Consider the following 7,782-nt stretch of genomic DNA (forward strand, 5'->3'; position numbering starts at 1 on the left):
TATTATAACAGTTTTGCATCGAGGCGTTTAACCTGACTCTGAACATTAAAATCCCTTTGGAGGATGTAGATGACTTGGTTTGTGAATTCATTTTTGAAAAACACAGGATATTTGTACATGAATAGTTCATATACTATATGGTAGTGTTAGTCAGGGGAAGGGCTATCACTATAAGTTGTTTACACATTAGTGTGGAATTAAATACGAGGAGAAGCATGTCTGAATTTAAAAATGGGGTCTAATCTAAATTAAAACAGCGCTGAGGGGAGAATAAACTTTAAGGATAGACTAGAGATAAAAGAAAGAAATGATCAAAGGATTGGACAAGGAGATAAAAATGAAAGTGAGAAATGAATTTTAGATTAGATTTAGTTGGTTCACGTCAAATGCCAGAGACTTCAAAAACGTGATGGAATATCAGTTCATTGACAAAGTGCTGTCTGGGAAACAATCAGCACACTAATTGATAACTATGGGATTTTCCACGGCCGATAAGTAACAGATGAACAACATCAAGCCTGTTCAATTAGATTAATGAAGAAGTAGAGAGAATGCATGTGGAAGCGTACGCTCGTCCATTTGTAAACATTTTGAGTTACTGTGCACCTTATTACTACCAGCTCATCAATATTGTGTTAAGGGACCGTTGCACGTATTAATTTGCGGAAAGAACATGGGGACTAAATGAGCTGAAATGAGATAAATGAAAGCTCACCCTACCAATGCTAAAACCATCTATCTCCCGCTAAGTACGCGCTTTAGATGTGAGCTGCGCGCTTTAGGTGGCTTGAAATGAACGCAGACGCGCTCGTCTCAGACTACAGAGCAGCTCGTCTCTTTGGTGGGAAAAAAAGAAAAAAAGCACACATGTGCAACTGTGCAATGGGTTGGGCCTTACTCCACCCACAGCAGCAGTTATCAGCCAACTGCAGAGCACTCACAGCTGACCTGCTGAGCACCAAAACTCTCAGATGCTCTCCGTGCAGCATGGCACACCAAGGGACGTGCTCTACGCCCAGAGAGCCGGCAGTCTCTGCATGTTCAGGTCACGAGTGATTTATACTGGATCGCTGTTTTCTGATGTGCTTGTGCAGGGTTGGTTTAACAAATCGGAGAAATATCCCCTGGGAGATGTCATGCTGGGGTCATAGCCCCCCGCCGAGGTTGTGTCTGCCGTGGAATTTATTGGGTTTGGCAACCGCGGGAGCTGATGCAAATCAAAATAGATGTAAATAAAAGTTTTAAAAAACGTTGTAAAGGGAACTTTTTTTTCTGGGAGTAAATTGGCACAAGCTGTGGGAGAAATTGAGCAAAATGCAATTTGCAATTGCAAAATGCAATTTGTTTTAAAACGCAACATATGGGGAAAGAAAATCATACCAAGCAAGAATCCAACAGCATAAGCACTGAGTATCTTTTTACACAGGTATGTTGTCTGAATGGAAAGATGACATTATAAAGCACAACTTGATGATGTGGTCACTTCGGTAATAAGTGCATCCAACAGGCATACTACTTTAAAATACTTCATACTTTGGCTTTTCATTCACAGCTCAGCAAACCACGTGGATTTGTCTTGTCTTAAGCATGTGGAGGGCAGTTCTGAGGATGAAGCACAATCAATTGTGCTTGAAGAATGAAGTCTGGACAATGGCACTGCAGTATTGATCTTTCACAGGGTTACACATTAGACAGCCTGTCAACACAGTGGCATTGCCCATGAGCTGACAAAAGTAAATCATAGTCAGTAGCATTCAAAGCTAGAATGTGTGAGATTCACACCAGCAGAATGACGTCTGATGACGAAGAAGTGCAGATGAGAGCTGGTGAATTCAAAGTGTTAATGACACAACTGCAATGTGTGCAAAACCAAATAACAACCTTCCTCAGCGACAAATCACAGGCTAAAAGAAAAAAGAACCATCCAGCTGCAAAACGTCCTTCAGCCTCCTTAACAGTGTGATTAAAGCATTCACGGGATGAAATTAATAATAAACATCTCGAGTGAGGGAGATTTGAGGGAAGGAGGGAGAGCGTACGGCCAATTTGTGGAGGAGCATTCATCCAGTCCTTCTGCATGCCAAGATAATCTCCTCCCATTACTACAGCACAAGGCAGTGCAGGTTTTCCATTTAGTGTACAACCACAACCTCCCCAGCCTCTCAGGCAGCCATTAGCTCTCGGATCAAATAAACCTTGATTTGCATACAGAATAGCACAAACACATGCAGAATTTTTCAACATTTTCAGCAGCACACAGTATGCGGAAAATGCATATATTTTCCGATAAAGATCAAAAAGGAACCGCTCACCCTATCCTACACTTGCCCTTGAAGGTATATGCAGACATATCTTGAATTCCACAGTTCCATCCACGTTTCTGTGCAGAGTGGGTGATGTAAGATGCTGTATGCTGTAAGGTTTTACTGGAACAATATGCGCATAGACTGGCGTAGTTGATATAAAGATATTAGCAAAAAAAGGCACTTCTTTGAGTATGGAGGAGATGTCTCACAGGATGTTCCAATCCATCTGACTGAAAATGCTGCAAATTCATACAAAGTGGAATAGATTTATACAATAATGGGAAGTAAATGTTTTCCACATTGTTTTTCAGAATCTTTAATTACATAATCTTGTTGCTCCCTCTGCAGGGGTTCATTGGCCTCAGGCGGTAGCTTCCTATACAGTAAAGGATGGATGGGCACTTGTTCTAGAAAGTCAATTATAACTTGTAATACGATTGAATGGAAATTTCTCAGCAGGTGTTGGAAAAAACCTTGACTCAAGGTCAAGTGAGAATCAATGCTGACATTGACAGGTAAGGGTAGGGCTGTGTCTGTGTCAAGCTATACGTGGTGTTAAAGTAGAAAAGCAACATACCCTTGTCAGTAACACAGCCGTATTACTGAAGTTAGCTAATGTTAGCAACTTTAAGCAACGAAAGTCCTAACTGTATTGAAATATGCTGCATTCACATGGAACAAAAAAACATCTTAATAAAATGGCAGGACCACAAAACTGAACCCCTATTTGAGACACACTCAGGCTTAGAAGGGAATTTCAGAGGTTCCTTTTCGTGAGCAATGCTTTCCAGCTCTCCCTGAGGAACCCCGAGGTGTTCCGAGGTCTGGACATAATCTCCAAAGCAGCTCTAGGTCTACCCTCGGGGCCTCTAACCAGTTGAACATGACCGGGAAACGGAGATGGGCAGTATTTCTATTACTTGTATTTCAAATACGTGTTTCAATTACTTTTTATCAGGCTATTTTGTAATTTCTATTTGAACATATATATATATATGTATATGTATATATGTGTATTCCTACCCTGGCAGGGGAGCTCATTTTGGCTCCTTGTATCTGATATCTCACAAAAAACAAAGCTCACGACCACAGGTGAGGGTTGGAATGTAGATTAACTGATTATTCCTCATCACATCCTCACCCGTGCAACACCTGCAGCAGTGCTGGCGTGCACAAAACCGTCTGTCCATCTCATGCTCAATTTTAGACCCCTTGAAACTCAAACGACTTGACTCGCTTGCGTCAGCGCCTCTCTACCCCCCCGCAGGGTACGAATGCCCTCAGACTCGGTTGTTCGCCGTCTGTAAGCGCGTGCTGAAGGTCACTTTCTGAAGGATCAGACCAAACTACAACTATCCGCCAAGTGCAGTGACGAAAATTTCAGAGGTCTTCAAAATCGGACAGTCTCCGCCTCCTGGCCTGCGCCTTGAGCTCCTGTCCATGAAAGTTACAAACATGATCGGCGACATGAAGTTACAGGCCTGGCGAAGGACAACACATGCCGCTAACGTGTTTGACTTTGTGGAGCACACCGATGTGAAGAACGTTTTCCTTAGTAGTATACATGGCAAAGAATCAACGTAATGCTCATTGGTTGTAAATTCCATCACAGAACGAAGAAAAAGTAAATTAAATACTATACCTTTACCATTAGTATTCTCTACCGACTTGCTTTTATGTTCCAACAAAAAGTGGATCTTGTTTGCCCTCTTTCATCTGCACATGTGAGTGCAGCATCAGGCATGTGTGCTTTTTATTTGAGGATAAATGTGTAATTTCTCCCTTTAGAAGTATCGGGTATTTCAGGAGCAGGACGGATGAAGCTCATTTTCCCCTGAATGCCTGACTGACAAATTGTTTGTGTGACATTTGAATTCAGAAGAGGAATCATTAAAAAGACGTCTGATCCGAGAGGCAAACGTAAATCGTGGGCAATTTAAGGAATTTTCAAAAGCAGTGTGATGTTGGTGAGGGCTTTTCTAAACAGGTGGCCAGTTGTTGGAGATCCCCCCCGGGGTGGCGGTTAGTGTCACAGGTGCGCTCCGCATTGCTTTGCGGGGAGGGTTTGGGGGGGGGGGGTCATGAGTGGTGTTGGCAGATAGTGCTGTTCTGTCAAAGTGCATTATTCTTTTCATCCTGCACCATCTTCTCTCTCTCTTTCCCCCCCTCTCTCTCTCTCAACCCTACCCGGGATTTGTCCTATACAGAGATTGCACGTAAAAAAGCACTGACGTGCGTTTAAAAAATAAAAAAAGCAAGTGTTCATTTTTCTAATGTTTTGTGACAGGCCCAGCAAGCAATGCAAAAGAAAGAATGACTCCTGTCAAATAAAATCACAGTGTGACTGAATGATCCTCCCTCAGGTTAAATCTATTTTTTCTTTGATGATTTCATACTTCTCCTCTTGCTCTTTTTGCTCGATTCCAGGTTTTCACATAATGGATAACCACAGGGTTTTGACTTGGAAAGACACTCATGATATCCGGGTTGCTTTATTTCATGTTTTTGTATGAGATTGAATCACCTTGCTGATTCTGTTCTCCGACCAGCCTGCTGGTGCAACTCCGAAGCAAAGCTCAGCCTCAACACAAGCACATTATTTGTCACTGACCCAATTAGATCCCGCAAGGATCCTGTGATACATGCAACTCCCTCCCTTCTCTTTTCCATCTTCACCCGCTCCCGATTGTTCTTCTGTTCCTTTTGATGAATGGTTTTATATTTTTAGGACAAATGACTGTGACACCGTGATTAACTGTGTTCTCCTTCACTGTTTAGCCTTCATCTTTTACATATTTTAATTTCTGCTTCTCAGTACGTGTAACTAGACATTGTATTTCCTTGTTTTGCTCCATCAGCGTATTGCCATAAATAAAAGAGAGGGGAGAGTGGTGGAGCATGTCTGGCCTGGAGGCAGGGCAACGGGTACTTGCTAAATGGACGGAGAGCGAGAGACAAGCCAAACGCTTCAGATGAGGAGTGTGAAGGTGACTTCAGTAAAAAGAAAAGACACAAAAAAAGAGATGAATTAAAAGCTAAAGGCCTACGTTAAAGTTAAGTAAATGGACTGAAGCAGACATTGAAGAATACAAAGAAACCGGAGGGAGGATTAAACGGTGGATTGTAAAAGGACTATGAAACAAGGGAATGAGATCACATGCAGTACATGCCAGGGGAATTAAGGGCAGAGCAGCAAATAAAGGAGCGAATTGGGTACTTGGGGACCAAAACAACAATGATGGTACCAAGGTGTGCAGCCAGTGCCCCCCGGGCGGGACCTCATTTTGTGCTTGACCAGGCAACGGTGCGGACAATTAGTTCCTGGTGTGGCATCATCAGTCACCAACCAGTGGAAAGGTCATCAACCATTCAGCCCACTCGCCTGACTGTCTCCAGCTCACATGCATGTCTTCTTAAACACAGAGACGTTACCTTTCATTTTCTTCTCAAAATCCAAACCTTGTATGCAGCCTTGAAATAATATTGGTCTGAATCCAAGAAGACACTTCCCTCCTACAGAGTGTCGTAGTTCTGTTTTGTTTCAAAGCATTACTGTTGCCAGGCTAGTCGGCGTCTTCCCAACAATTTGCAGTGTCTTTTGCAGTGAGTCAGCAACAATCATTTAACTTGCAGTAGTTTCTGAGGGATAGTGGGACATTTTTACTGCCTGTGGGGGAAATAAATAGTGAAAAACATTTTAAAAAACACATCCTGACAGGGACTGCAGGAAGAGACAATGAACCCAATCGTCTGTTGAGCAGCAAGGATGTTCAGGAAAATCATTTCACTTCGTTGAGATGTGGAAATGGAAGTTGTCTTTGTGAAACACAGAAAAAAAATCAACCGACTTGAAGATTAAAGTATTTTAACGTGTAACCCGAAAGCATGATCTTCAACCAAATGTGTCAACACGACATACAAACCATGGATGTCCCTCATATATCGCTGCATGTGAAAAGCATTTTGCCTTAAAAAGAAGAATTCCAAAGATTTGGCTTCATGTGGCACCAAAGTGCTGCACTGCTTTAAGCCAATCAGAGCAATACAAAAGTTGATTTAACAAGGGCGACACTCCATTGGGTGCTGACTAGTGCATGAAACACAACAACATTATTGCACTCTCCTGTTTTTCTGTGAAGGTGAGGGGTGAAAAATAATTTTCCACTTCTTTAAGGACGCAATGCGCCAAATAAGGGCTTTGGTTAAACGCGCTAAGCATATTTGAGGCGGCGAGGTTCTGATCCCACTGCAGCACTGGTTTGCTGAGCAGAGAACAGGGAAACAGAAAAATTGATCGTGCCTTGTTTTTTTTTCAGCTTAATAATATTATTATAATTTTGTATTATATTATGAGAAATATAAGATAATTCAGTATTTTTCTCTACAATCTACGTATTTAAAGTACTTTATATGGGATGTGATTTAATAAGGAGGAGGATTAAAAACTCAAAAAGCCATCTTTGAAATTACAACATATTTTGTTAATTTCAATGACAAGGCAGAAAAAACAATTGCAATTTTGGTTATTTTACTTATTGTAAAGCAAGGTACGACATTTACAAGAGTCACGGGTACGGCCACAGGATCCAGACGAGTGAAGTGAGACCAAGTTCAGGGACTGACCTCCGCTCAGCAAACAAAAAAGAGTTTGTATGAACATTTGCAACTCTTTGAGATTTGAGACTTTTATCCATCAAATAACAGACATCCACTTCATGGCTCAGTTAGACTATTCCTTCTACACGGGTTAAACTTAACGTGTCAGGTCAGCAGCTGGCATGTTTGGGACAAGTCCGCAGTCAATGCACAGTGTGGCCCACAATAGGAAATGACCCCAGAGTCACGAACTTTCTCTGCACCCTTAATCTGATGTAACTAACCTCAGACCTCAAATAGGGAAACCACTTTCATTACATGCGACACTTAACATCCCATCATTTGGCAAGTGGATCTGTTACATCAGGCTTAAATGAACGTCTATAGTTTACTTCATCTGTTATTAATAGTTAATTAACCTCTTGAACCTTGAATTCTTTCCCTCATTTTCTCTTTGGTTAGTTAAATAGATTGTATTTAATCTGCCCTATATTTTCTCCTTCCGCTTGCTCCACTTCATTCATATCCAATGATCATGTAACGATGCCAATAATTAACAGATGCAACATTATTGCAATGCACATCTGGCCCAATTTCCTGAATATCAAATGCGTTTTTGTAAACATTTCCACCAAAGTCAGCATGACATCTGTGGTTGGTCTTCCGAACCATTCAGACCAGTGGCACATGTTTTATAAGTTGTACTCATTTTATTCATGAACGCAGACCTGCCCGGCTTGTCCTCGTTTCTGTCCTATCTGCTGCCTGTGGACAACACAACGAAGCGTTGTACCGAAGCTGGATTCTCAGTTATTTACAAACAGCATTCTTATCCGTGCATCTGAAATGATGGACTCAGAGGTCGGTCGGTCAGGGTTTA

Source organism: Gasterosteus aculeatus, chromosome 9, assembly GCF_964276395.1.
Source record: "Gasterosteus aculeatus chromosome 9, fGasAcu3.hap1.1, whole genome shotgun sequence".
Taxonomy (NCBI): domain Eukaryota; kingdom Metazoa; phylum Chordata; class Actinopteri; order Perciformes; family Gasterosteidae; genus Gasterosteus; species Gasterosteus aculeatus.